Source organism: Triturus cristatus, chromosome 11 (genome assembly GCF_964204655.1).
Source record: "Triturus cristatus chromosome 11, aTriCri1.1, whole genome shotgun sequence".
Taxonomy (NCBI): domain Eukaryota; kingdom Metazoa; phylum Chordata; class Amphibia; order Caudata; family Salamandridae; genus Triturus; species Triturus cristatus.
Genome location: NC_140594.1, coordinates 13,915,314 through 13,927,979, shown reverse-complemented (window position 1 = coordinate 13,927,979; position 12,666 = coordinate 13,915,314). Strand labels below are relative to the sequence as shown.

General features: G+C 41.6%; 1 long non-coding RNA gene across 1 annotated transcript; it reads right to left on the bottom strand.

The window, feature by feature from the left end:
- Positions 1–2,539: 2,539 nt before the first annotated feature.
- Positions 2,540–5,171, bottom strand: LOC146783161 (uncharacterized). The gene is made up of 4 exons (XR_014970967.1): positions 5,091–5,171; positions 4,939–4,978; positions 4,777–4,853; positions 2,540–4,456 (listed from the first exon to the last, which is right to left on the bottom strand). It is a non-coding gene; the product is annotated as an uncharacterized LOC146783161 (long non-coding RNA).
- Positions 5,172–12,666: the final 7,495 nt, after the last annotated feature.

Sequence of the window (12,666 nt, the reverse complement as noted above, 5' to 3'; positions counted from 1 at the left end):
GCGCCCCCTTTATCCGCTGGTTTTATAACGATGTTGTGGTTATTTTTAAGTGCTTGTAGGGCCGTACGTTCTCTCCCCGTAAGGTTATTGAACCCTCTGGTGTTTTGGAAATCTATGTTCTCAATGTCTCTGAGTACAGCCTGTTCGAATGCAAGTACTTCACACGAGATATTCTGAATAGGGGGTTGAAAGGTTGATTTTTTGCGTAGCCCTGTTGATTTCCTGCTGTCTTCAATGGTTTCTGTTGTGTCACCAAAGAAGTCGCGGAGTTTGAGTTTACGAAAGAATTGGGCCAATTCCATATGTAGGCTAAAGGGGTCATTTCTCGGTGTGGGAACAAAGCCCAGACCTTTCTCAAGGACGGTCTTTTCTTCAGTGGTGAGGGTGTGTGTACTGATGTTAACAATGTTTGTTAATCCCTGATCGTTGAGGGCATCTCCGTTCTCCCTCTGCTCCTGGTTGTCATCCCTTGTGGTTGTTGTTGTTGGTCCTCCCATTGGACCCTTACGTTTCTTCTTTTTTGACCATCCACTAGACCATCCACTAGACGGTTGGGAACAATAACCGTCCCAATCACCGTCACACCTTTATTTTAATATCATATAGTTTTCATTTCACATTAAAAAATTGCTACTGATTACTATAATGATTTTTAACTTCACTCACATAGTCACGGGCCCCCACTCAATCACTTAGAAGTGCATCCTTGTCGTCAAGTGTATGCCCGCCCTCCATCAAACGAAGGTTTTGGAGGGCGAGGACTGGTCAATGATGAAGCATGACACCAGGTGGTGTGTGAGACCAGTCCGTATCTTTTTGTGAGATGCCCACACTCACGATGTTCTTGTAACTCTTTTGGGTTATCACACTAGGAGCAGCTCTTTTGTGGTAAACATTTAGTATTGGAGGCTGCTGCTCCTAGAACCCCATGCCTCTTGTTCCCTTCTCCACACATCTAGTGGAGTTCTCTTGTGATTGGAGCTTTCTATCCAGCCGAACGTTTCAGGTTTTCTCCCCGATGGCCAGCTCCAAATCCCATGCTTCCCCTTACGGAGTTCCGCAGGGCTCTATTCTCAGCCCTATGCTCTTTAACATTTACGCCAGCCCTCTGGTGACCTTAGCAGAAGAGGCTGGGCTAACCACATACTCATACACTGATGACACCCAGCTCATCTTTTCCCTATCAACTAAAGACACTTCTAAGGTATCCTCTCTTCAATCAGGCTTACAAGAAATTGCTGGATGGATGCACACTAACAAGTTGAAGTTGAATGGAGGAAAAACTGAACTCCTAATTCTCGGTGGAAACAAAGCTCTCTGGGGCCCACAACATTGACCTCTGCAAATGGGGCCCTCCCCCAACCTTCTCAATTTGTTCGCAACCTTGGCATTATTATAGATGATCAACTGTCTATGTGACAGCAAGCAGTCAAGGTTGCCTCAACTTGCTTTTTAATTTTGAAATGGCTTTAAAAATCCTATGGATGCTGCCACCACTGACACAAAGAACAGTGGTTCAGGCCCTGATCGTGTCCAGACTGGACTACGGCAATGTTTTGTATTTAGGTGCCAACAAGGAGGTGATTCGGAGGCTGCAATTGGTCCAAAACTCGGCGGCCAGACTTCTTTGTCAGCTTCCTCGAATGGCCTCTATCACAGAGACTCTCCGAGACCTACATTGGCTTAAGATAGGAAACCGGTCCAAACTCAAAGCCCTCTGCTACATGCACAGGATTAACGCCGGTACAACTCCTCGCTACCTTAGCACCTTAGTTCACCCGTACATTCCTACTCGCCTTCTTGGATCATCCAAGCAGGCAAAGTTTATTGTCCCTACGATTAAACTCACTCGAATGGGTGGACGGTCCTTTGCTTACTTGGCCCGTCTTTATGGAATTCTCTTCCACTCCCACTTCGTTATGAACATAATGATGCCAAATTCCATAAAAGCCTCAAAACGTGGTTATTCAATCTCTGAGCTCTGACTTTCCGTTCTTTTTTCCCTGCGTGGGTCCGTAGGCGCTGGGAAACCTCCGGGTAGCTGTTGTGCCATATAAATTTAATTTAGTAATAATAATGCTGGATAGCACAAGCTTTCTGTTGCCTTAAAATAAAATAGAAGCTGACCCATGTTTTCAGTTGTTTCAAAATGAATTATGATATTAACTACTATTTGTAATACCTGACCACTGCACCATTTACTTATAACATTCATATACCTTATGTCTACTATTATTAGAATTTACTTACTCAGCCCTGTTTTAAAAGTATCTTTTACATTTGTGGACATACGGGTATTGCCCTTTTGGAGTATGCCAAAAGCAGTTCAAAATAAGACAGTATTACATAGGGTGGCCCCAGGATTTACCCCTCTGGATATTCCTAGTGCGTTGAAGAGACCTGCGGTGACTTCAACACTGCACAGCCTTGATCTTTGGCTCCACCAGAGCAGAGCTATGTGCACCGGCACGTATTCTTTTACAAACTGAGCACTGATAAAAAAGAATCTAGAAAAACACAGCAATAATTACACATTAGACAAATAAAAACGACTTTATTTAATTCACAAACAAAGGAAAATGTAATTTTAATGGCAAAGCTGAGCTTTTCAACACATTGGGCCTCATCATGATGGTAGTCAAATAGACCGTCCGACCGCCGCGGCCGTGATTCGATTCTGACTGCTGAGGCCGGGAAAGTTCCCCCGCCATATAATGATTCAACCGCTGCGACCATGGCTGTCTCGTCTACTGAGGTCCACATACCCCTAAATATGTTGGGACAAGTGTGTACAAACTATGCATGCCATATGTGTAAATTTGCCTTGTGCTCATGTACCCCATTGTTGCAGTGTGGTGATCTGTGCACAGTCTAGTCAATAGGGATTCATGCTGCTTACAAAATTTCCTGCATTCCGGTGCCCTCAGGGTCATAGGTTTTAGGGTTCAGCTTCCGTGGTGTAGTGGGAACCTGGAGAAAGGGATCTACGTTGGAGACTCTTAGGTAGAAGATGATTTGGGTGAGTATGCACCCCAAAACCTTTGTTTCAGACAAGTTGAGGCAGCCAGTCAGGCTACCACGGTCAACTCATCGGAAATGCACATTGTAATCCGTTCAGCAGTTGGAACTCCCTGTACAGCCTTATGGCTGTTGCTTTTCTCCGACTGCCATCTCAGCGGATGGAGAAAGGCTGTTTTGAGTTGATGGTCGGTCAGCGGACGATCAGAGTACATGATGCATGCATCGTAATTCGGCGATCGAACCAACCAATTCTGACAAGACCGCAGTGGTCTGACTGCCTCCAACAAGACCGACGAAGCCAGTCCGACCAGTATTGTAATGAGGCCCTTACTTGCTAGTTCAGTGTTTCCCAAATTGAAGTTTACAGTCAACAGGTGGTCACAAATTGATTTTTGTTGCAAACGTCCAAGCAACAAATAAAGATGCCTTTCAATTCTGTATTTTTCATGTCACATTTGCTGTGCTTCAAAGACAAAGGTCAAATGTCAGGCTCTTCTCTCATAGGATTGATGTTTATTAACTCCTCTCACTTTGCAGTCAAGCAAAGAAAAATAAAGCAAATTATGTGACAGTCTTGCTGGGGTGCAGTTTTGTGAAAGGAAAGGCCGTAGAATGTCATTTTTGTAACACACAAGAAAATGTAAATACCTGCAAATACACTGTAATATATTCAACAGTTAAGAAAGCAAAAATGAAGCATACTTTGTTGGAATTCTGAAGTGTAATGGAAACATAGATTTTAATGGGATCTAAAGAAATCATGACACTTTACTTAGCACAAATGATGAATATTCACTGAACCCGATTGTCACACATAATCGTATGTGTGCAATACATTTTTATCAGTGAAACTGTGGGGCATATGTAGAAGCCCCTATCGCCACCACAACGTCACCTATATTGGCATTGTGGTGGAGATAGGAGCTGCGCCTTATGTACAAGGCAGGGCTAAGCCACTTAACGTGGCTTAATGCTGCCTTGTAACTAATTGACGGGGGGCAGCGCACTCCTGTTTTTTCAACATAGAAGATTGGTTTTATCACTTGTGACTGAGGTGCTGCAGCGGTATGCTGGCTGTCAATCGAGCATAATGACTGAAAGGAAAAAGAAACTAGCCATGCGGTAGTCGCCACTGCGCACAGTGCTAGGGGTAACTATGACCCTTGGTTATTAATCAACTTATCGAATACAAAGTAATCAAACAAATCAATTGGATTCAATGAACATATATTAATTCATATATGTTGATAATTTTCACACATATACATAGATCATTTTGTTACAGAACACATCACTTGTAGTGCATCCTGATACTAATAAACATATGTCAATATACAGACAAGGTACATTTTTGGTTAACACAGTTTAGTACACGAGAGAATAAAGGTGAGCCCAATGCATTTCGGGACCGACACGTCCCTTCGTCAGGGGAAATCTAGAAACAAGAAAAACAATAATAATTGACATTACTAATAATCAAACACATACTGGTTGTACCCAATGAAAAGCCATTACAAATGATTGTGTGATCATCACTCTGTAAACCACACTACAACAATAGTGAATCTAGACCCAGTGCTTGTAGTGTGTAAATACAACAGTTTACTGTAATGAAATGGAGGCTGCAGGAACCACACCACCAGAGAGAGTCGGGCACTGTGGTGATAATAATGAGTGTGATAATGTGAACTCTGATGGAAATTTTTGAAATAGGAAAAAATGGAAAAAAATGTATACAAGGCGAGGTGAACTCACCTCGTCTAGTGAACCAAAAGCAACTCAATGAGGAAAGGATTGCGTGAGCAAAAACGTAAATACCAGCCGTTATGATTCTACGGGAGAAAAAACGATGCAAATTGGAGAAAGTGCTAGGTAAACATGTAGGTTATATATGAGAAAACGTGGCTTCCCACTTACCCACAGCTAATCGCTCGTGGTGGAACAAAGTGGTGTAGATCTAAAAAAAGTGGAAATATATGGATAAGTATGATGGGGCGGTCTCATAAAAAAACGAAAAAAACCTGGAAAATGCACATAGCTATCTTAAAAAACAATCGATCGAAACTCACATGAATGTCGAGAAAGGGAGAACGCGAACCGTTGGATCAGATGGAGGCTAGTACCTGGAGGGTATACTCGCGAGACTGCAAATGGCAGCTTAATAAAGACTGGAAAGGGAGGACGGCCCCAGTGGGAAATGTCCTGTGGGGGCCATATTGAAGATGGAAACGGGACTGGCGAGGGTCCCGCCATGATATAGTGGTAATGATCTGGTGCTGCGAGGATACGTGCACATACAATGGGGGATAAATCATGAAACTACCTAATGGAAAAAACTCAAATGTGGATAAAGAATGTGATATAATAAATGGCTAACAAAACGAAATAAAACCGGGAGTAGAAATATCAACAACAAACCCGATGTCGGTCCAAGGGGCCAATATGTAAACAACAGAGAATAAGGAATACATCAGGGGAACGGGACAACCATCTGCCCACATATGCATGAGGTACTGCGAAAAAGAAAAGTGATTAGTACTGAAAAAATAGACCAAACTCCAGGAATAAAAAAGAGGGTAAAGCAACCACAACATTATAGAAAAGGTACAGGTAATATGCGCCAAAAACCTTAAGGTGCTGTGTGGTAGATGAAGAGTAAGTAAAAGGATAAAGAAACTGTCAAGAACTATTGCATCCAAACGCAGGTGTGTAAGTGAATTAAAGTGTAGGTGATATGGGGAGAAAAGTTTGAGTGTCGAGGGAATCCTGAGGTTTACTTTAAATAGACTTTTTATAAGGAACATGACATATCCAGACGGTCATTAAGACCAGATGGGTTCAGAGTATGGAGTTTTTGGATTCAGAAGATTTCCTTACGTAACAACGTGTTGGTTACATCTAAACCTGGTCGAACATTTATTGTTTCAATAATTTAGAACCGCAGTTTGATTACTTTGCATTCGATAAATTGATTAATAACCAAGGGTCATAGTTACCCCTAGCACTGTGCGCAGTGGCGACTACCGCATGGCTAGTTTCTTTTGCCTTGTAACTAAGGCACCCTTTCACGCTATGCTTAGCGTGAAAGGGGCGGGCATTGGGTGTTGCGCTGGGCGTTCCACCGCAATACCCATTGTATTTGACGCAGCCCCTTATGTGCAAGGGCAGCGTACATAGGAGGCAGTGCCAAAATTAAGACCAGGGAAAACTTGGTCTTGGGGAAACAAGGAGAAATGCATTATTTCTCCTCGTTTTTGCTTTTACCATGCGTGCTGCCTTGTGCAGCACACATGGAAAAAGCAAAATGCCATGGTTTGTTTATGTGTAGGAAGGTGTCCTTTCCTGTCCATAAACAATCATTAAAAAAATGACATTTTGTAACTTTCATGAGTGCTTTATTAAGCCGCACACATGAAAGTCACAAAATGGAATTTCAGGATTGTTTATGTGCAGGAAGGGAACCCTTCCTACACATAAACAATCCTACCCTGCACGCAGGCACCCTTGCACTATGGTGCAAGGGTGCCTGCGTTGGTGCCACACTGCTAACTGTAGCTCCATCGCAGGGGGAAATGCAAGGCTGCACCATATAATTGTAAATATGGTGCAGCCTTGCGTTTCAGAAGTGGCGAAGTGAGGCGTTAAGCCTTGACGGCTAACGCCTCGCTCTGCCACTTCATTGTATATATCCCCCTGTATGTCAGCTCAAATGGAGTGGCCATTTCAACATAAAATGTGCTGTCTGTAAAAGACAGTGTGCTACCACAATCCTTTCTTTACATTGAAAAAGTCCCCCCCTCATGTCAATTTAAACTTGATGGGCCACAAACGTTTGTCATTCTTAAAAGTATGCACGGATTCTAAAAAGTTTGGGAACAACTGCCCTACTGCATGCTCTCTTTTGTCGGTGCATACGTGTGCTTCTTCGATGGAGGTCAGCAATCGTCCATACCAGACTTGTTCGCTGCATTTGTGCTGCTCCCGAAAATACAGTTAAGAATACCAATTTAAATGTCAGCTTCCCATTTCCAATTCTTTTTCATTTACAGTACATTGTAGAAAAACCAATTTGCATTTTTTCCAATGTATTTCCATGTACTTTAATAATTGGCTACTATTAATGAATTTAATAAACTGTCGTAGACCCCCTGAGTAGGTGTTGAAGACCTCTAGGGGTCCACGGTCCACAGGTTAAGAAGACCAGCTCTGGTTGCCCAATACCATCTACCGAGCAAAATTGAAGAATCACAAGAGAGAACGTATAAAATCAAGGTTGGTTCTGCCCCTAAATAGCTGCAAAACCTAGTCCACCCTTACCAACCTTCTCGTCTATTACGATCGACCACTCAGGGAAAATTCTTGGTGCCCAGGATTAAACTTACAAGAATGGGAGGTGCCTTGGCCCATCTATGTGGAATTCTCTTCCCATTGCACTTCGTAATGAAACTTCATAAATGAATTTTCGTAAACTTTTAAAAACTTGGTTGTTTAACCAATACTTCATTATTTTCTTTTCACTCTTTTTTCCTTCTTTAGGCTTGGCGCTGGGAAACCCTTGTTGGGTAGCTGTGCACCGTACAAAACAAATTTAACATAACATAACATAACGCCCTGTTAGGTCCCTCACATCTCCCTTACCACACCCAGTAAGGTTTACCACACTTCTTGAACCCAAGTTGTCCGGTATTCTGCTCCCTGAAGGTTGATAGGGTGGTTCTCCTAATGTATGGAAGGCTTCCTGCTCCTTGTGCCTATGTCCCTCCAAGTCTGACAGTCAGTTCTATTGGGTGGTGCCTTAAAGGCTCCTTGTGTCTGGAGAGTGAAGGAGATCCAATGGTGTCATGATTGGGATTTTCCAGGCCAGCTCCCAATCCCACCACTTCATCCACCACTCCAACCACGATTGCACACATGAGTCAACTCCCAAACCTACTCTTACACGCTATTGCCCCACTTATGGCAGTCGCTCACACCACAAATAGTGCCTGTGCCCCAGCGACAGTGTGGTGATTTGACAATCAGCCGATATCTGCCTATGTATAGGATGGCTCTAAGTTCTTAATAAGTCACCGGCAGCATTACATAGTCTATTCAATTGCACAACATATTATTATTTTTATGCATATTTTCACAGATTTGTTGCAAAAAAGTGGAAGCGCCACAGAGTGCAATGTATGTGGAATCACCCCAAGTGTGCCTATATTACATAAATTGGTGAGAATTCAATTCTCCCATCACTCCTTAAAAATTACAGATTAATTTAGAGTCTGGTGTGCTGTCCGGCAGCCCGGTTGCTGTGACAGAGTACTACCTCCTGTCAGATTTAGAGATAGTCCACCTGCTTTGAGTAATCTCGGGGCCTTCACTGACGCATCTCCATTGGAGGCACTGGTCATTTGATGAACAGGTCCAACGTTTGATGCACCTACCTGTAAAGCGTTGTTTGCTTTTCAAGAACAAACTTGCAAAATTGGAATTTGACACTATAAAAGCAACAATAGTCCTTGTACCATGGAGATTCCTCGCATGGTGCAAAGGTTGCTTTTCTTGTGTCGTCTTCAGGACCCCCAGACTTTCCCTGATGGCCCCTAACTGGGATGCTCTATGTCTGAGGAATTGCCATAAGCTCGGCTGACATTGTAGTGTCTATTGACCTACAGCCCTACGGTGTACAACAAACCTATGGTGTACAACAGCCTTACGGTGTACAACAGCCCTACGGTGTACAACAGCCCTACAGTGTACAACAGCCCTATGATGTACAACAGCCCTACGGTGTACAACAGCCCTAAAATGTACAACAGCCCTACGGTGTACAACAGCCCTACGGTGTACAACAGCCCTACAGTGTACAACAGCCCTAAGGTGTACAACAGCCCTACAGTGTACAACAGCCCTACGATGTACAACAGCCCTACGGTGTACAACAGCCCTAAAATGTACAACAGCCCTACGGTGTACAACAGCCCTACGGTGTACAACAGCCCTACAATGTACAACAGCCCTACGGTGTACAACAGCCCTACGGTGTACAACAGCCCTATGGTGTACAACAGCCCTACGGTGTACAACAGCCCTATGGTGTACAGCAGCCCTATGGTGTACAACAGCCCTACGGTGTACAATAGCCCTACGGTGTACAACAGCCCTACTGTGTACATTAGTCCTACGGTGTACAGGCTGTGGATCAAGGGCTTCCTTAAACAAAATCGGCGGAGGTTTCACTGGGAAAACGTGGTGCTTCGACCACCAATAAATGGGGTGAGCGAGCTGAGAATTTGATGGATGGCTATTCACCGCTTTTTGGTAGATGGCTGCATCTGCCAAAATCTGAACGCCCCCCTTAGCTTGTTGCACATGTGATAGACTTCTGTGAAGTAGTTATTCCTTGTGGCTGGTGTCTGATACTTGAAGGATTGATGCCACGCTGAAGATTTGCAGAAGTGGAGTATTTATTGAGTTGCTTGTCAAGTTTGAGCACTGCTTGATGTTGAATATTTGAAGTAGGGTTTGAGTGTTAGAGCATGGGTTCATTTCTCATGTTTGAAGTACTGTCTTGGAACTGACTTTTAAGCTGATTTTTCATATCTGACAGAGCGTTTGATGTGAGAGTACAGGTGACTTTGGTACTTAAACTAGAATCTGAACTTTAGGCCTAGGTCATTTTTCATCAAATGATTGCATTTTTAAATGCATCACTGACAGAATATATAGAATCATACAATATCGAAACACAAACATTTTGTATATTAAATATTGTTTACAAAAATGTCACCTTCCTATACTTAAATAAAACCACAAATATCGATTATACAAATATCATTATTAGAAATATAGATTTTTACTTATATCAAAAGCGCAAATATCGGAAACATAAATATTGTCACCTTCAAATAAATATATAATATGTAGAAAATATCGATTCACAGGTATCTGCTACAATAATATCATTACAAATGAAATTATCATTAATAAAAATAGAAAATACTTTTTACGTAAAACAGTTTTGTTAAAATTGATATAAAAAAATATACACATGTTCGATTTTAAAATCAATATATTATCTCACGAAAATATTTATAACTCACCTAAATAAAATATATTAATCAATTCATAACAATATAACCCCCAAAAATATCTGCATTAGGGCAAAACATTTCTTCAACAATCTAAATCTTTAATTAATATATATGTAAATACAATTATATACAAAACTGTCAAACTATATATGAAACATTATAAATAAAACCTAAATTAGCATTTACCATTGAAGGACATAACTGATTAAAACAAATTAAAATTAAAACTAAGCTAAGTCATAAAATCAAACTATAAACAACCTTAACCAATAACATGAGACAAACAATTGAATCAACATTATAAATAGAATGCTAATTCTATAAACAAAATACTTCAAAAATGACAAACGCAGCAAGACAAGGAAACTCTGCCAGATTCCCTGACCAGACCCTTATTTATTTATGTATTTATTTTAAAGGTTTTATATAGCGCTGGCTGGACCCAGGGGTATCAGAGCTCTTTACATGAGTGTGGACAGTACAAGCATAATACTGTTGTTCATAACGTAGAGATCACACAGGTCAGATTATAGAGAACAAGTATCAAAATACAAATTAGCATATGTCAAACCAAAAGAGAAATGAAACATAAATAACATGGGTACATGTCGTTGAATTATATACAGAAGCCTGATATGGAGGGAGGCTAGGTGGTAGGAGGTGGAGGGAGGGGAGGCGTGAATGGGGGCAGAGAAAAATAGACAAAGAAGGGGAGGTAGTAATTAAGGGGAGGGAGTATGGAAGGAAGAGGGTAAGAAAAGGGGAAGGTGGGGAGGGAAAAGGAGGGGAAAGGGAGAGAGTAGGAAAAAGTGGTGAAAGGAAAGGATTAAAGACCCTTTAATTCTTTCCTTCAAGGACCCTTAAAGAAGAAATATATAAATCTCAACATCTACCAAATCAAGCAAATTAAACTTATATTGAAACTAAAATTTACTTGCAAATTAAATTAAAAATGTAAAATAGCAAACATTTGACAAAACACTCTCCAGTTTCTACCAGTTTTACATGTCTTTCCCAGAAGAAAACACTACAACTTTCACAAACAAGCAAAAACATAAAACAAATTAAGAACACATAAATTATTTTAAAAAACGTAACTCACCCCAAAGGCGAGTAAAATAAACCAATTGAGCTCAACCTCTACAAACTATCAACAAATAAGCATTTTAAATTAAACAGATGCTTTTTTTTCCCCCAACATAAACTAAAACTCCTGCTCCACATTTCAACACCCCCAACGGAAAAGCTGCAAAAAGTGTGGATCGTCTAAAAAGAACATACATGTAGCTACAGCTGCAAAACAGTGTGAAACATCTAAAAAGAACATACATGTATGTACATATAGTAGCAGTAGTTGCATAATTGTATATGTATATAACAAATGTATAAAGTTACAAAATATATATATATATATATACACACCATGCCACTACTTTCAGATACAGTGACACAGAGAGCTAATTATATAACATTTTAGAAAGGAAATCAGTTACTACATCACGTGGGCTACATCTACAACTGAGAAAGTACATCAACAGATAATATGAACTGGAAATGTACCAAATATGAATCTAATGTGTGCTATGGAAGAACCATTACAAAAGATTGTGTTGCAATTCATGTAAGAGAACACAACCACCCTCCAAAGGTAACAGAAATAGAAGTAAGGAATGTATTGCAGGATATAAGAGAGGCAAGCACTAACTCACATGAACCCACAACCAAAATCCTCAAACATATACCGCCTAAAGCCATGAACACATCACAGGCCAGCTACCACTTATACCCACTTTAAAACATTTATTTGCACAAACTATAAAAGCCACCAGCAATACTACTCCTGTGCCTAGAAGACATCAAGATATTGCCGCACCACCAAACCTGCATGAGAACCGCCCGCCAAATAATTGCTTTTCTTGTAATTGGCGGGCGATTCCTTTGGCGTTTCCATGGCGGTACCTATGAAATAAAGCTAACACAAGGATGTGTCAGGATGCTTGTTTCCGGTCCAGCAAAGGCCTGGCTTGGCAGTTGGGCTGGACTGTTCACATGATGCACAGGGTCGAGAATGATTTGCATATAGCTGAGTCTGAAATGGGGTGGCGAAATGAGCTAAAGAATGATGATGGATTCAACCAAGATCTTTCACTGGGGGTTAGTGTCTGAAAAGCTTCAGCGCTCCATCCATCATCTCCTTGTGTTTGCTTTGGTACCTGTAAAATAGGCACCGCAATGGAAACATCAAAAAAAGTTCCAGCACAGCATGGACTAAAAAGTCCATGCTGTGCTGGAAGTTTTGTGCATGCACACAGGGGGCCAAATGTTATGCTACCCTCTGTGCTTCCACAGGGCGAGGGGCACAAGGTGGCCCAGTAGGGCCCCCTTTGTTTTCTTTACACCAGGGTTTTCATGAAGGAGAAACCGCCATGGAAACCCTGGCGGAGAGGAAACTCGTAATATGCTTGGCGGAATCACAGCGGTCCTGCCAACAATATGGATGCCCCTGGACTGCAGCGCCACCGTCAGGCAAAGGTGGATCTCTGGTGGAGTCAGCGGTCCAAGGGTG